The following is a 15,548-nucleotide window of genomic DNA, read 5'->3' as shown; positions in this document are numbered from 1 at the left end:
AGGCTGGAGGGGCAATCCAGTGGAAGCCACGTGTGCCTGTGAAAGGGCGGGGATGGTTTAACACCAGTAGGTAGCAAAGCTCCACCACTGCCCCACAATAGCTGGATGCCCCCACTATAGGGCTAGAGAGCAAGTTGCCACGCCCTTCGACCCCTCTAACAGGGGAAGCTTACAAGAGCACGGGACACAGACCTGCAACAAGACCTCGCTCCAGCAGACCTCTAGCTCAGGAGGTTTCAACACCAGAAAACAAAATTCAAGCTCTTTCCACAGTTAAGGGCAAGGAGTCTAACCAGTCTTGCTCCCCAGCAAAGTAACTGAATCCGTAAGACAACTCTTTCAATCCTCCTTCCCAAAGCTGTTTTACCTGGGATCAAATCTTTTATAGCAAGAGCAATTTTTCAGCATATCCTTCATTCCACCTTCCTCATCACATTCAAAGTGGCACCACTACGCAAACTACTTTGCCATGTTCATACATATTTCACCACATTTTAAAAATACTAGATCCAATTCCTTTGAGGGATGTGTGTGTGCATGTCACATCAAGAAATAAATAAAAAACATAGGGGAAAAAATACTAAATGAAACACATATACATTGCTATAGTGACCCCCTAGATATCTGTCACTGCCTTATACCTTTATCGTGTGTCTAGTAAAAACTGTATTTTAGGCAAGCAGAAACACACAGCAGGCTGCCTGAGCACTCACATTCTTTAGAATTCCCATGAAAATCATGCATTCAATACTTCTTTATTCGTGGTTTTTTTTTTTTTTTTTTTAAATCTTTTTATTAAAGGTGTACAGTTTTTTTAATAGTGTCTGAAATGCAAAATATTTTTCTTTTCAGGTTGCCACCTGATAAAAATGACCCTGCCCTCTCCCCCCTAGAAAAAAGCTGTTGACCCACAATCTTCCTGTGAGTTCAGGAGAAAGTTGTACACCTCAACAGAGAGCAAGCAATACAGATCTTGGAGGCTACTATGTTCATAGTCCCTAGAGAAAATGATAGGGAACGGTAAAACATTACCTTTTGACATTAGGTGTCTTAAAATTACCTATTAATCTAGAATTTGAAGGAGAGAACAATTCCCTACACTAAAACTGAAGAAGTAAAGAAGGAATGGATTAGATATTAGTTGTCTTAACTTTTTTTTTCAAGGATTTGTAGGATTAAGTGCAAAAAAGTGAAATATTAGAGAAGCAATTCATTCATACAATTACTCATTTCAACATGTTTCAGCTCTGATATATCCTCTTGTTTAACAAAAGGCAACATTTGATTCACAATAGAGATCTTAGCAATTCATGAAAGGTAACATACACAGATATTCTATCAGATCTTCACATCAGCAGGCATACACCAGCGTGACCCTAACAGATTTTTCCCCAAACACAATGAAATTTAAATGAAAATGTTAATATTTAAACATACTACAGGTGCTAATAGACACGTATTTATCAGATAGGAAAGAGAACTAGAGAGAAAGGAGTTGCAGCCTTTCTCTTGGCACTGTCCTCTGCAAGGTGTGTACTTCTAGCCATACTAACATGAATTGTAGGACTTAAGAAAAGTCCAAAAAAAAAGAGGTCAAACTATGTAATACATTTTCTTCCATCACATATGTAACAACCAGGTATTCCAAAACACCTGGCCCAACGAAGCCTTTGGCTGTGTAAGCAATAATAACTACAAGTCATATACAGCCCTCACTTCAGAGCCTGATTACCTGCAGCTCTCATGCACTTGAATAGAATACTGGGGAACAGAAGAAGTGGAAAGTCCCAAAAATAAAATCAATAATTCTTTTTACTTCCTAATTATTGCCACTTCTGAGATGAGATTAGAGGAGTAGTTTTAGAGGTCAGGCCACATGACAGAGAATAAGGACTTGCAGGCTCTTTATGAAGGTTAAGCACCACATTCTTTCTCCCACAACTCAATTGCACTCCTTGTATTTCCTCCTCCAGCAAAACTGTGTGAGCACCCTTACAGAGACCCATGAGGCTGACATGTTGATTACTAGGGTAATTCTTAAACTACCTGAATGGTTGTGTTGCTACCTCCAGCTCTTTTCCTATAGAGCATCTTGAGCATCACTGATTATGGTAAGGAGACGCAGAGGGGTTCTCACAAAACTACAATAAAAAAAATCCAATGCTGTCTAACAATCTCAGTGTACTGCATGGGTCCCATCACGTAAATAACACTCTTTAAAACTAGTGGTAATTACTAGGGGAGATTTGCTATAGAGACGTTGCAGTGCTGTATGAACTGAGCCACCACCATTCTGGCTCTGGAAATGAGCGACTTGGCGCTGCCACGCATCAGCCTTGCTCGCTATACCGCGGCTACTTCTGCCAAGCAGCAGCATACCGGCAGCGTGTCTATTAAGAACACGTGCTCTTCCTAGAAGCTCCCTCTCCTGCCTGACTCTTCTGGCCATCAGAACTTCATGAGAGAGCATTTTTCATTTCCTCAACGTGCGCTTGTTCCAAGGGGGTAAAGACAAGTGCCTTCCCAGCAGCCGGAACAGGCAGCAGGACGCAAAGTGCAGAGCTCACTCACTCTCTTCTTTGTGGCATCAGGAAGAAGACGAATGGAGGCTCGAGTGGAATCTGACGTGCAGGCCCACTCACACTATCTGAAATTGCTTCCAGTTTGAGAGTGATGGCAGAGGGCCTGACTCCAGGCTCACTAACAGCAGGCTTTATCAGGAGTGATGTCACCGAAAGAAAAATAACTGTAAAACTAACGAGATACCTGGATTCACACTGAAGGCAGATCCAGAAACACATGGGATAGTGGCTGGACAAGGAACTGAACACAGTATAAATACCCTTCCAGTAAAAAAAAAAAAAAAAAAAAAAAAAATTAAAAAAAAAAAAAGATAATACATGTTGTGCTAGGTAGAACCATCCTGAGATAATCCTAACTACCTAGAAACAGGGGAGGAAAACCTGCTAAAAGACAGCTTGTAATAGTTAAAGAAGAACCCGCAACAACTTCCCCACAGGAATGTATTTCTAAATCTTATTCTATACACAGAAAATGTATAACAATAGCCAATGAGGTAAAATATAGAAAGCATTTTTTCAATTTCCAATTAAAAGTTTTTAAAAAAAAAAGGGAATAAAAAAACTATTTTGTCTTTTATTTGGTATCAAACTGCCAGCTTAGAAATATGCTAGTTATTTCAAAATATGCTAACAAATGGGAAAATTTAAATTTGCTCCACGACCAAAAAAACGAGTGTATGCCCATAATTGAAATGTGTCATATAATTCTGAGCAGCAAAGAAAATACTTTGCGGCAGGAAGTTAGCCAGATCTTGGTTTTGGGGTGGGACAGAGTGGAGTCAGTGCAAACACAGATACGTTTTTAGAAGGGGGGCCTTTTTACATCAAAGAGCACCAGCACCTGGATTTTCATACATCTATAAGCACAGATTTAAATACTCTCAACCCTCCCTTCTCCCAATTAGTGAGGATAGTGAAAGTAAGAAAGGCTGCAGCAGATCAGCTTTGGTTTATCATCTCTGGTTTATTCTGAGGCTTATAGGCAACACCTATAGACAGATAGGCTAGGCCAATGTCTTGATGCACTCGCTATAATTACCAACTAGGATCTTGCTGATAGAAAATCTACTAAGGTATACCAAAAAATCTTTGGGAAGAGGAAACAAGTAAAATCAGCTGATGAGAAATGTCTCCACAAAGCAACGCTAACTAATGCACTGCTTTTCTCATGGAAGAGTGTTCACCATTGAAGCCTGCTTCCAAGAAGCAGACCTGGGACCTGATTGCTGCTTGCTCATTAATAAAAAGTCAAGTCTCCTGTGATATTATGGTCCTGCATTTCCTCTCAAGTGTTGCAATGAAGATGTAATTATTGCTAAAAATGCTCAGAAGCAACTGACCTCAGCATAAAAGATGTGCTAGGAGCCCATGCAGAGAGCTCTGCTTTTACTGCTTTGTCTCCCTCCAGCCTGGAGCACTCTAGGAAGCAAAGTGACACTAAGCTACATAGAGTAAGCATCCTAAAAACAGCCAGGACTAAATCCTTGGTAACGCATACCCCATACAAGTGCCAACAAAGCTTGGCCCACTTGCTAGACAATTCTTTTCCACGTGTGAGATTTCTCAGGGAGATTTCTGGTACAGCTCAAAGCCAGCCTATAGTCCTCCGAGAGGCACAACACTGTGAGGTCTGCACTTTCAACCTTTCTTGCCTATGCCATTATACTGTACAATGCAAATATGATTTTGTGCAGAACATTCCAAATTTGGCAACTGTCATGTTCAATCTGCGGTTAAACTGCTGACTGAAGAACTCCACCAGGGTGGGGGCAAGAGATGAACAAACAAGGGAAAACCAAAATGAATTTAAAAACAGTTGTGTTAAAACTGAACCAGGGAAACTTCACAAAAGGCCACCGGATAGCCCAAGCCTCCCTTCCTTTCAGCTAAATGTTCAGTAAATAATTTATAAACTACTTCAAAAATTAAAAGATGGTTAAAAATTTCAAATAAAAGACAAAAGACTAGCAATATGAATCAAGTTACCTTATTGATTATTTCACCTATAAAACATATAAGACTTCCAGGTCAACTTGGATTATTTGATAAATTCTATTCTTACAATAGTCGTCCTCAGCTCTACAAGAGGAAGAGTTTCATTTTCCTCCCAGATCTTTCTCTCTTCAAGCGCACTCCTTAAAAGCATCTGGGGCCAGATTGGGGTGCCTCAGTTTTTCCATGGGTTGAATACAGAAACAGCCAAAACAGGAACTTGGTTGCAAGTTTTTTATAGAGGCTGCCATAAAAGAGGGAAGACAGCACAGCAACGAGCAATACAGGAATAAATAACAGCACAGACTGTTAACACCAAATGGAGCAGATAAGGGAGGATCCACAACTGTGCAGCAACCCTCTCCCTGCTCGCTACACCGAGGGAATGCCCAAACTGCTGCTGGAGGGAGACCAGCCAGCTCCTAATTCACCTGCACTCAATGCTAAGGAGAAGCACTCTGGTAGTCTTCCTCCTCTCACTAGGTATGCAGCCTACAAGCAGGAGAGGGGCAATGCCACCCTAAGTCTCCTGAATGTGACTATCAGGTCCGAAAACACAAGCCTTGCAGGAAAGGCTTCAGAGAGCAAACTGGCAGAGGTACACTGTTCCTTAGCAGGCAAAATGGGAACAAATTTCAAAGTAGAACAGAAAACTGCTGAGCATCGTGTTGCTGGAAACCTTGGGAGTGTTCAGGTAACACCAACAGCTTTTCCCCCCGACCTACCATGGAGGGAACTCGAGCAATAGTTAAGGCTGGGTAGCACAGGTAACCTTCAACATTACTCAACCTGTATTGAGCCTACAGGTGTGCAGGTAGACTCAAACATCCCAACATCACACCTCAAGAAAGTTATTCTGGTGATTGTGAAAAGGAAACGACCAGCCATTTCTGCACAGATGACGACGTGTGAATTAGCAGCTCCTGTCACAGGAGTGGGGTGGCAAATCTGCACACTGCTTTCCCTCTGAGTACCTGTCTGCATCGTCTTGACAACTGCCTGGTTTGCAGGAGAACTTCTCGTGGATGAACACAGACAAAACCGATTTTATTTCTTTTTTATTAGTTTGAAACATGAGAGTCCTCTTGATATTGTTAAAGCAGTGTAAAGCTCAATTTCCAAGTATGCAAAAACATATGACTGGTGGGCTGGAATGCAATGTTTATCAAAAGGGCCTAATAAGGTTTTGGTTTTATTAGGCTATTTCCTGTAAGTTGATATGTGCCAGTTCTTTTCATTAAGACAAGGATATCAAAATTAAAAATGGGTTAACCTAATGGGTTCCAAATTATTGTGTCACTTTCATATCTTTGCATCCTGGTTTTTAAACCAATTCTGACTTTTTTTTTTAATATCTCCTACAAGACATTACATAAACCCTTAGATATCTGAATTACTGTTCAACTGAACCTACATTCAAGTCCAAATACTCTGAATCTCATTTTAATCTACTTCTACAGTGTTAAATCTGACATGAGCAAAGCACAGCATTAAATAAATGCAAAATGAGGGCTACTGCATCAAAAGAGAGTTTAAATGGCAAAAGCTAAGTTCACCTTGCTCAGAAAAGAGAAAAAAAAAAAAAAAAGTGAGATTCAGTTACCTAAACACAGGCACCTCACCTTTTAACAGCCCAGAATAAGCAGGTCTCTCTCTCCTGGGATAGGAGACCAATCCTGTTGGGTTCCCCAAATCCTGAAGCACCATATGGCTACGGATAGGCAGCCCAACCCAAAAGTAAACACTGCTAAAATCATTTTAACAAGCTCTAAAGCACTTCTCAAAAGGGCTTAAGCATATTGCACAACTCTTCCCTTGGGAAAAAAAAATAATACTCAGTATTCACTAGTTTTGCAGAACTGAGCCCCTCTGAGGATCTCATACAGTTGAGGTCTACTGGAGTTTCACAAAGAACCATGCTTGGGAAGGCTTCTAAGAAATTCAAGGAAATATATATATATGTTGCAACAGTGTCTGTGTTTATTTAAGGTAAACTGAGAGTTCAAAAACTTGTTAGACATACTTAGTTTCTAGTTTAGACACCTCAAAGTATCACAAAAAAAATCTAACCACATGCAGCACCTATGACTAAAAATCCTTAAGAACTTCCCAGAATTTTTCCTGCAGTTCAAACACTAAAAAAAAAAAAAAAAAAAAAAAAAAAAAAAAAAAACAGGAAATAATAATTCATTGATGAGAATTTTTTTTCAGACAGGGACTTGAGCAGAAGAATGACCACTCATGCATTTAGAAAAATGCTGTGATTCCCCCAAAGTGAATCAGCTGGCAGCATGCCAAACCTTAGGGGAAAAAAAAAAATTGCTTTTAAGAAATTTCTCATACAGGGCACAGGAAAAATAATAATAATTAACTTTTTTTTTTTTGTTAGGTTCAAAATACAGAAATCAAGATTTAATAAAAAAGTTTATGAAAATCCTAAAATACTACATGCAGAAAGAAATCTCTGCAGGTGTGCCCTGATAGAGTTTTGTCAAGGTTTTCTTCTCTGCTCACAGGAATCAAGGGCTCCAGCTTGCCCGGGCTATGAAATGCTTGGGTCCTTCCATAGCCACTCCACAGATAAAATAAACCCACCGAACAAATGACTAAACATCTTGGTGCAAATCAGGGGAGTAAAATGCCAATAGTATAAGAAATCTCCTCGAGTGTCACGCTGAGAAAATCAAGATGCTAAAACCAGTTCTATTTTCCAATACAGTGATGTCACCAACATGATATTTTCATTGTTTGCCAGGTTAAGAGAATTTATGGAGGTAATTAATGCAGAACATGTGTGCCGAGCTATCCATATGAAAAATGGAATTGCCCCTGACTTCATTTGCTGCCTTTGCAACCAAAACCCTGCTAACATCTTTTTTCACTATTTCCATATGTGAGAAATACAAATATTTATAACAAAGGTAAATGCTTAAATGACTCTTCTATTCCCATCTACCCATAAGCCAGTTTTTCAGGCCCCCGTTTTCTGCTTACTCTTCCACTTCCATTACCTTCCCACAAACAGCTCAGGTTTCCATTAAGTTGCACAAACTAAGCATGTGCCTTTTCTCCAGAATTGGTTTTCTTGGTTAGAATGGAAAACCTCTCCTTCAGTTTCTTGAACACCCTGTCCAGCTTTAATGTGGCTTTTGATCAGTTGGGATCAGTACAACCAACTGATTAGGGAAAAGGCACCGTCCTTAAACCTATAGTTCTGTACCTTTTCTCTGGGCACCTGCAGGATTGCAGCATCTCCCTTCTCCCTGTAAACAGCATTTGGTAAGAAGGAATGGACACGTGGTTCTCAGAGTTGATGGGGAAGTAAAAGATGTTTTCCACTTTCTACTCTGCATGGCTCAATGTGGAATTATGGGAGGGCAGGGAGAGAAGAAAAAACACAGGCATATAAGAAAGGCTCGTGGCACTGTGCACAGGTAAGGTGGGAACAAAGGAGACCAATGAGGTTTCCCTAAAGGTGGGTTACCCCTAAACAGTTTGGGTGATCACATTACATCTTTGATAACTGTAACCTTCTTCTCCAGGCAAACTGACCTCTCACCATTAGTTAAGACATTTGCTCTCTGAGCTAAAGCATACGTGGCAGACCAGTTTCTGCAGGATAGGGCCCTAGCATTTTCAGAACCTGTTTCGATATACGTGTCTGTGTCATGAACATTATAGCTGGACAGATATTGCCTTCTCTTTTTTTTTTTTTTTTTTCTTTAAGAAAAAGAAGAGAATCACCATTACAAAAAAAGATTAAATGGAATGGTAAAAATGCATCTGCCCCTCCTAAATTGCAGTCTCTGTTGAAATTCACCACTGGTAAATCACAGTCATGAAGCTTACTAATGTAAACAAAGCTTAGACTTTCAGAGAGGCAAGGAATTTCTTAATTTGTGCTTTGCTCAGTGTTCAGATCATTGTCAGCCCTGAATTCTGGGTCCCTAACGGTGTTAATAATTGGAGAAAGTTTGAGTTTGGGTCTGATTTTCATGTGATTCAGTTCAAGCTTTCACTTCATGTCTGTCTACATCTCTTCTTCCTCAATCCTTCCCTCCACTCCAAAAGGGAGCTCTTAACAAGCCTTGAGCCTCAGAAAAAGCAAACGTGGCAGAAGTCCTCTAGCTGCTTTCTAACTTATCAACAACTAAATCAAGAAACAATGTCACTGTTTGCTATTTGTTACTGCAAGGTTTCTGGGAAGACTACTGTGGACCAGAAGGCTTTTTGGTGCTTTAGTTATTTCAACAGAAACTCTTCACTGTAGATTTAAAAAAAAAAAAAAAAAAAAAAATCTCCTTCCCAAGTCACAAATTTAAAAGATTTTTTTTTTTTTTGTAATTTGAAATTATTGTACTCGTATGTATGGCAGCTGTGCTTGAGGAGTTTTTTTCACTATCATTATTAATAATAATAAATTTTAAAAACCACATCCAGAACAGACCAATGCAACATGAACTTCTCCATCCAAATAGAGACATAAAAACGGTATGAGAAAGATGCTGGCAAAAAAAGAAATCACCATTCTCGTAGCATATGACACTAAACTGCCCTGACTGAACCTTACCATTCATCCTATTGTTCCCCTAATTGCTAGGAAGTTTCAGCCACTTTTCCTTCGCTCTGCTATTATTCTTTCGTCAATATTTTTCAGTAGATTAATGGGATTTTCCTCCATATTTTGCCTGGAACAGCAGGATGCAATACTTTATGGAAAAAAAAGGAGCGTGGTGCTTAAGTTTCTGCTTACAGTGTGTCTGGTTTAATAACGTCTCTGCAAATTTAAGACTGTACGCTCTGGCGTTTCATTCATCCTGCCCGGCACTCTCACAGGCTGCAACTCTTTTGTCACTGTCCTAAGATTTCTTTCAGGCGGGATTATCTCTATTTCTATATCTTTATTTCTTCCATTCATTCGCTGCAGAAATTTCAAAGGAACCGTCAGTCCAAGGGACTGAATTTCAATTTTACATCAGTTTCACACTGCAAAAGAAGTCCTTGTGCTAAGAGTTATCAAGCACCTAAAGCTAAGAAGAACAAGACGACCAGTGGGGAATACGATCCTAACCCAGCAAATTACTGCCATGTTCTGTTTCCAGAATTACACCACCGGGAGTTCACGTCTCATCTTCTGAATTAAACTATTCCCTTTTGAGCTTTGTTTCTTGCATAGAACAGTTTAAACATCAAAAAAAGTAAAAAAAGAACCTTCTATAAAAATTCATGGAAATAAGAAGGGCTACATCACTAAAATGACTTTTAGCAAAACGGAAGACTTAGCAGGAGTCACATGCATTTGTATACAAAATCTTGCATTTCACTGTATTAGTTCTTACTGCAAGTTTTTATCTCCCTCACAAATACATGTTCGACTAGTTTCAACAATGCTTCAATAAATTAGGCTCCTTTCCATAAGAAAGGAAATGATAAAAAAGAAAAAAAAAAAAAAAAAAAAAAAAAAAAAAAAAAAAAAGGAGGGAAAAAAGAATCCCTACATCTCACTACAGAAAAGCAACACTTAGGATACTGGAATTATCTATTGGAAAGGTGATGGGCTTGAGAGATGCCTCTGTCCCACCTCTTAAATTTTACCAAACACTTCTTGAAAAGTCCAGTCAATTTTGCACTTTAGGGTATCAATCTGACCTTTTGGGGTTTCAATACCTGCTCCACTGAGCACAGCTTCGAACTTCAACAAAAAATAAGGACACAGTTCTATCTCCCGTTATTATTAGTAACATTTACATATTTATTTATTTGTTTATAAGAAAAAAAAACATCTACAAAGCTGTGGTGCCTCTATGAATCACAGGTAGCCCGCGGAGCTAACACAGGCTCTGCACAAAAAGCGACCGACTGCACTGGTGGATTTGGTAACAGCTCTGTAGTGACCCTCACTGGTGATAAAATCCAGAGCTCTGAAAACAAGGAAATGAACACCTGCATCTGTATTTCCAAACTTTCATCGGGTGGGGATTACAAGAACAAGAGCCGTTACATGCACACTCCTGGAGGAAAAGTTCTGAAACAAAATCAAAAGTAAGTCTACTAATAGCAATTAGCTTAACTCCTGCAGATAAAAATAGTAATAATAATAAAGCTAATTTGCATGTTTTTCCAGATGGGAATGAAAAATTTAAGTTCCATCAGAACGCACTCCTGATTCGCAAAGACTTCTTGCAAACAACTGTTAAACTTCGCATGCCTACTATCTGCGCAGTGATTTCATTCCGGTAGCGCCCCAAAGCCTGACTTCTTATGGCTGAAAGTACAGAAGAGAGTTTTAACGAGCATCTATGATTTGACTGGTTCGTTGGGTAGCAAATATGTTATATCCAAACTAACTGCAATAACAATTAATTGCTGTGTCCAATTTGAACATCTCCCCGTTTCAAACATCTGCTTTAAGTTTGCTATAGGCAATACGGTGATTCTTCTTTTCAGTACAGTGTATTGAAATCAGGGGTAGAGCGATGACACATTTCAGCAATAAACAGAAAAGAAAATAAATTAATCCACGTGTGAGAGTCAGGTATCAAAAATACTGAGATAAAATGAGGAATTTGCTCAACTTCCTTCTCCTTTTGCACAGCTTTTTGAAAACATCAGAGTGTGAATTTTAAAGCATGTTCATTATCTGTCTGATCATACAGCTTATGATGAAGCACAGCAGCTTTGAGTATATACTGTATGAAAAACAGCTCTCTAGACCCACACAAAATTTAATTTCAGAAAGCTCAAACTTAAGTGGCATCATATTCAGATTTCTAAGCCTACTTTTGATTTCTTTTGCAGATAAACACTCAACAGCGAGCTATAAGCAGGAATTGTGTCATGATACATGAAGACTTATCCTGACCTAATGATACCTGACATACAGTAAGGCGAGATTTGTAAAAAGCATTTCCCTGTGCAATCCCTTTTGATCCTACTGAAAAGTTTCCAATATTTCCAGCCTTTCCCAAAATGATATGCGAAAGTTGGCCAGGCATTTTGCTCCACAGGCAAACACTGAATTTCTCAAAAACATGCCAACAGCTGTCACAAGGCACACTAAGTTGTCTTGAGTGACTGTAAGTGTTAACAGATAAAATGGTGAATTTAAGTGTGCACTGTTCTGAGACGCTAATGAACGAATAAAAGATGAAACCACATCTCCAAAGCCAGCACGGATTGAAAACAGCGGCTGATTGGAACCTTCTTGCTGTTAACCAAAACAGACACTATTTGAAACCAAGTACGATAAGCAGATTTACCGTATTGATCTTTTGGTAGCTGTGTTCACAAGAAATTAATTTTATGCTAGATTGAGAGGTTACAAGAAGTTTCCTGTCTGCACAGTCAAAATATTATTGAAGCAATTCAGGTTGTCAGTAAAAGCTTAAACAAATTTGCTGATAATCCTGTTAATGACCTAGGTCAAGTGTTAACTGTTGTGGGTTATAAAACAGTGAAATTAAAGTTGCTGGTACCCTCGGGCAGGCAATATAGTTACCGAAGAGACAGAGGAAAAATTATTAAATTACTAAATGATATAGCTCATTCAATTTCTTGATACCATAGGAATTATTCAAAGAAAAATTGTATCCTTCTAAGAAGAAACCCACAATCCTCCCCAAGTGAAAAATATCGACCGGAATGGAATAGCAGAATGTGTGGTTTCTCCACACACACAGGGTTCTGCTTGTGACTCCAAAACCCGAAAAATTAGACATTAAATCTTCCTGACATTTTCCTGCCTCTCAGAAAATGGCACACACTTTGCCACTGTACACAGATAAGTCTGAACTTTACAGAACCTTCCTGAACCTCCGTGATTACGTAGGTAAAAGGCACGCAGCTTTGCAACGAGCACGGTAGGGAGTTTAAAAATAAACTCAGTGGAAAATTTTATGTTTCAGCAAGAACAAACTCCAAACTTTTCTGGGATGAAGCAAATTAATAAACACCCAAGGTCTCCAAGATAGGAAAAAAGGGGAGGGGGGGGAGGTGAGAGGGGATGGTGGACTGCACTGGATAACAAAGTGAAGTAATCAACAACTTGCCTTCAGCCCCCCCTTTTATCCTTTTCTCCCTTCTTCCCATCCGCTTCCACTACAGAACCATCAGTTCTGGTTCAAACGCTTGTCAGCTTTAGTATTAACTGCAAGTGTTAACTAAAGATGTTTTTTTAAAAACAGAAGTAATTCTTTCAATCCAAATAAATTTAGGAAATATTACCAGGAGCCCTGAAGGCACTCCTGTAACATATCTATTGCTACATTCACATCTCCCAGAAGTTACACAAAGCTACATAAACGCACTAAAAATGCACTTCATTCTTTATTAAAACAATCCATGAGATTTTCAACAGTAGCTTTATATTAAAGCGCATGAAAAAAAATGTACATATTGTTAATATAGGCTTTTGGATAAGAATCTCCATTCAAAAAATATATTTTAACTTCTCAGCGGTAAAGAAAGAAAACTTTTCTAAATATCCCACAGAAATACAGTAACATCTAACTTCAGCCTCGGGAAAAAATTAATGGTAAGAGCAATAGTGAAAAAAGTGTAGCGAGAAAATCATCATTTAAAAGAAGAAAATCTTTTGACGCTATTTAAGGCTTCAAGCTAATGCTTGATTACCAAACAAACTAGCATCAGCAAATTCTAATTTGGATTTTCTCAATTCATATCATCAGCCCAAGAACACTGCAAATGAAGTAATTACTGAGCTTCCCATAGTGGAAATAATTAAAACTCTGATGTTGGTCCAATTTTTAAAAGAAACTGGGAATGCTTTTTTTTTTTTTTTTTTTTTAAATGAGTAGCAACATATATACTCCAGAAAAAGTAAGCATGCAAAAGCAGGTTACTGTCCAGTACTTGTGTTTATGTTGTGCCTTTTCACTAAATATTTTGAAAATACTACCTTTATGTTACAAGTTTTTGAAGCTGAAAATAGAGAATAGGATTCTGACTCGGAAAAGATGCTTAATATGCTTTCTATGTGATACTGATTTTTTTCTTCCTTTCCCAATTCTGGGTGATTTTAAACAAAGAAATAAAAAGTATCTTTTGTAAACGTGAAGGCTCTAATATCTTTTTTTGCATAATTAGTCTCAGCTTTCAGACTGCGTCTGCCTGCCACTGCCGTGGAGGCAGAGCTGCTCTGCTGACTGACTGAACTACACACGTTTCCAAAAAGCTTTTAATCATAGGGCACCAGTAACCCCTACTATCACTCGTGTTTTCATTTCCGAAAACCATTTGTGAAAGATGACAATAGGTACCAAAATAGTGTGTATACGGAGGCTTAAGAGCAACCAACTATTAAAAGTAACCTGGGAAGCAGCGCCTACGTAAAATAAATTTACATCAAACGTACAAACAGATGCTACATTATTCTTCTGGCACGGTGGTGCCACAGCTTCTTCCCAGCAATAAAAACAACCTATTTCAGATTACCCAGGATTTGTGGAGTTTAAATCTTCCCTTATTTGATGTGATTGTTAATTCCTTTCGGAAATCATTTTGAGTGGCTACCTCACTACCGTATCCCGCCAGCAGCCCCAGCACCAGAACACACTCAGCATCATTCGCTGGGGAGAAAGGCTAATTGTAACGGCGACACTGTCCGCTGCCCTGCGGATGCTGCAGGCGGAGCAGGTGCTAGCTCTACGTGCAGGGCTGACACCCCAAGTTCCTCGCACCCCCTGGATGTGTCCCCAAAGCGGGCTGCGGCGGACACCCCGCAGGCACCGGCTGCGGGAGGGGGCAGAGGGGGCTCTGCTCTTCTTCTCCGCGGGGAAAGGGCAACCTTACCTTTCCCCCCAAAAAAGTGTCTCAATTACTTTTTCAAATAGCGGTCGTGATTTCTCCCTGGCACCTACCACGCGTCCCCACCAAATGTCAGCTCGGAGACCGCCGCAGCGGAGGAGAACAAAACGCTGCCCAAAATTGGGGCGCGGGCACGGTTCGACCGGCATCCCACACCCAAACGCTCCGGCACCCCCGGCGGGTCGGGGCAGGGCAGCGGGGCCGCTTTTTAGCTCGGGCTGAAACTTTGGCAGCACCAAATACCGCCGCAGCCCCCACCGCCGCCGGCCCGGGGGCAATTAGGGCGAACCCCCAGGCTTGCTCGTAAGGGCGCGCCCCCGGCAGCAGGGACCGAGCACCTTAAAAAGGAAAAAGGAAAAATAAAAATAATAATAAAAATTTAAAAGAAGAAGAAAAAGACGGAAGAGAAGGGGAGGAAGAGGGGGAGAAAAAGGGAAGAAGGGGGAAAAAAGGAGGAGAGAAAAGAGGGAGAAGGAGAGAGCCCCCCCGCCGCCGCTCACCTTCGTTGCCGGGGCGGGCGCTCAGACGCCCGGCGGCGCCGAGGGCAGCAGCGCAGAGCAGCGGCAGCAGCGGCGGCAGGCGGCGGCGGTCCATGTCGGCGGGGCGGCAGCGCGCAGGCAGAGCCGCATGTCTCCACGCCGCATGCCACCTCCGCTCCGCTCCGCGCCCGCTCCCGCTCCGCGCCGCCGCCGCCGGCACCGGGACCATGCCCCGCGCCCGCCCGCCCGCCTTCGCGCTGCGCCCGGGAGGGGCCGCCCCCGCCCGGCCCCGCCGCCGCCGCCGCCCCGGGTCCTAGCGCCGCCCCCGTGCCGACAGCCCGCTAGGGCCGCCGCAGGCCGCGGGGGGCAGCGAGGGGGCTTCGCGCCTCGCCCCCCAAGGGTCGGGCACTGCAGCGCTGCCCCGGCCTCAGCTCACGCAGAGGGGTCCCTCAGCGCGGGGGGCTTCTTCTGCCAAGCGGCCCCTTGCAGGGAGCCAGACGCTGTGGTGCTGTGGAAACAGGAAAATATTTTAATAATATTCAAGTCAGATAAATATTCTGCCCCGAACCGCAGCTCAGCATCCATATAGGACGAGGTCCTACGAGTTGGGAAGGAGAGAGCCATGGGCAAGGGTTGTAGGACCACCGAACGACCAAGTGACATCTAACTT

The 15,548-nt window shown here is 41.3% G+C and overlaps 1 protein-coding gene across 1 annotated transcript in view; it reads right to left on the bottom strand.

The window, feature by feature from the left end:
* EPHA3 (EPH receptor A3) overlaps positions 1 to 14,958 on the bottom strand; it is a 215,426-nt gene extending 200,468 nt beyond the window's left edge. The window contains exon 1 of the mRNA XM_032198984.1: positions 14,900 to 14,958. The gene's annotated coding sequence lies outside the window, so the exon portion shown is untranslated. The remainder of the gene's footprint in view (positions 1 to 14,899) is intronic.
* Positions 14,959 to 15,548: the final 590 nt, after the last annotated feature.

The sequence above is a fragment of the Aythya fuligula genome, chromosome 1 (genome assembly GCF_009819795.1).
Source record: "Aythya fuligula isolate bAytFul2 chromosome 1, bAytFul2.pri, whole genome shotgun sequence".
Classification (NCBI taxonomy): Eukaryota; Metazoa; Chordata; class Aves; order Anseriformes; family Anatidae; genus Aythya; species Aythya fuligula.
The sequence above is the reverse complement of the archived record's forward strand: the minus strand, read 5'-3'. Positions and strand labels throughout refer to the sequence as shown.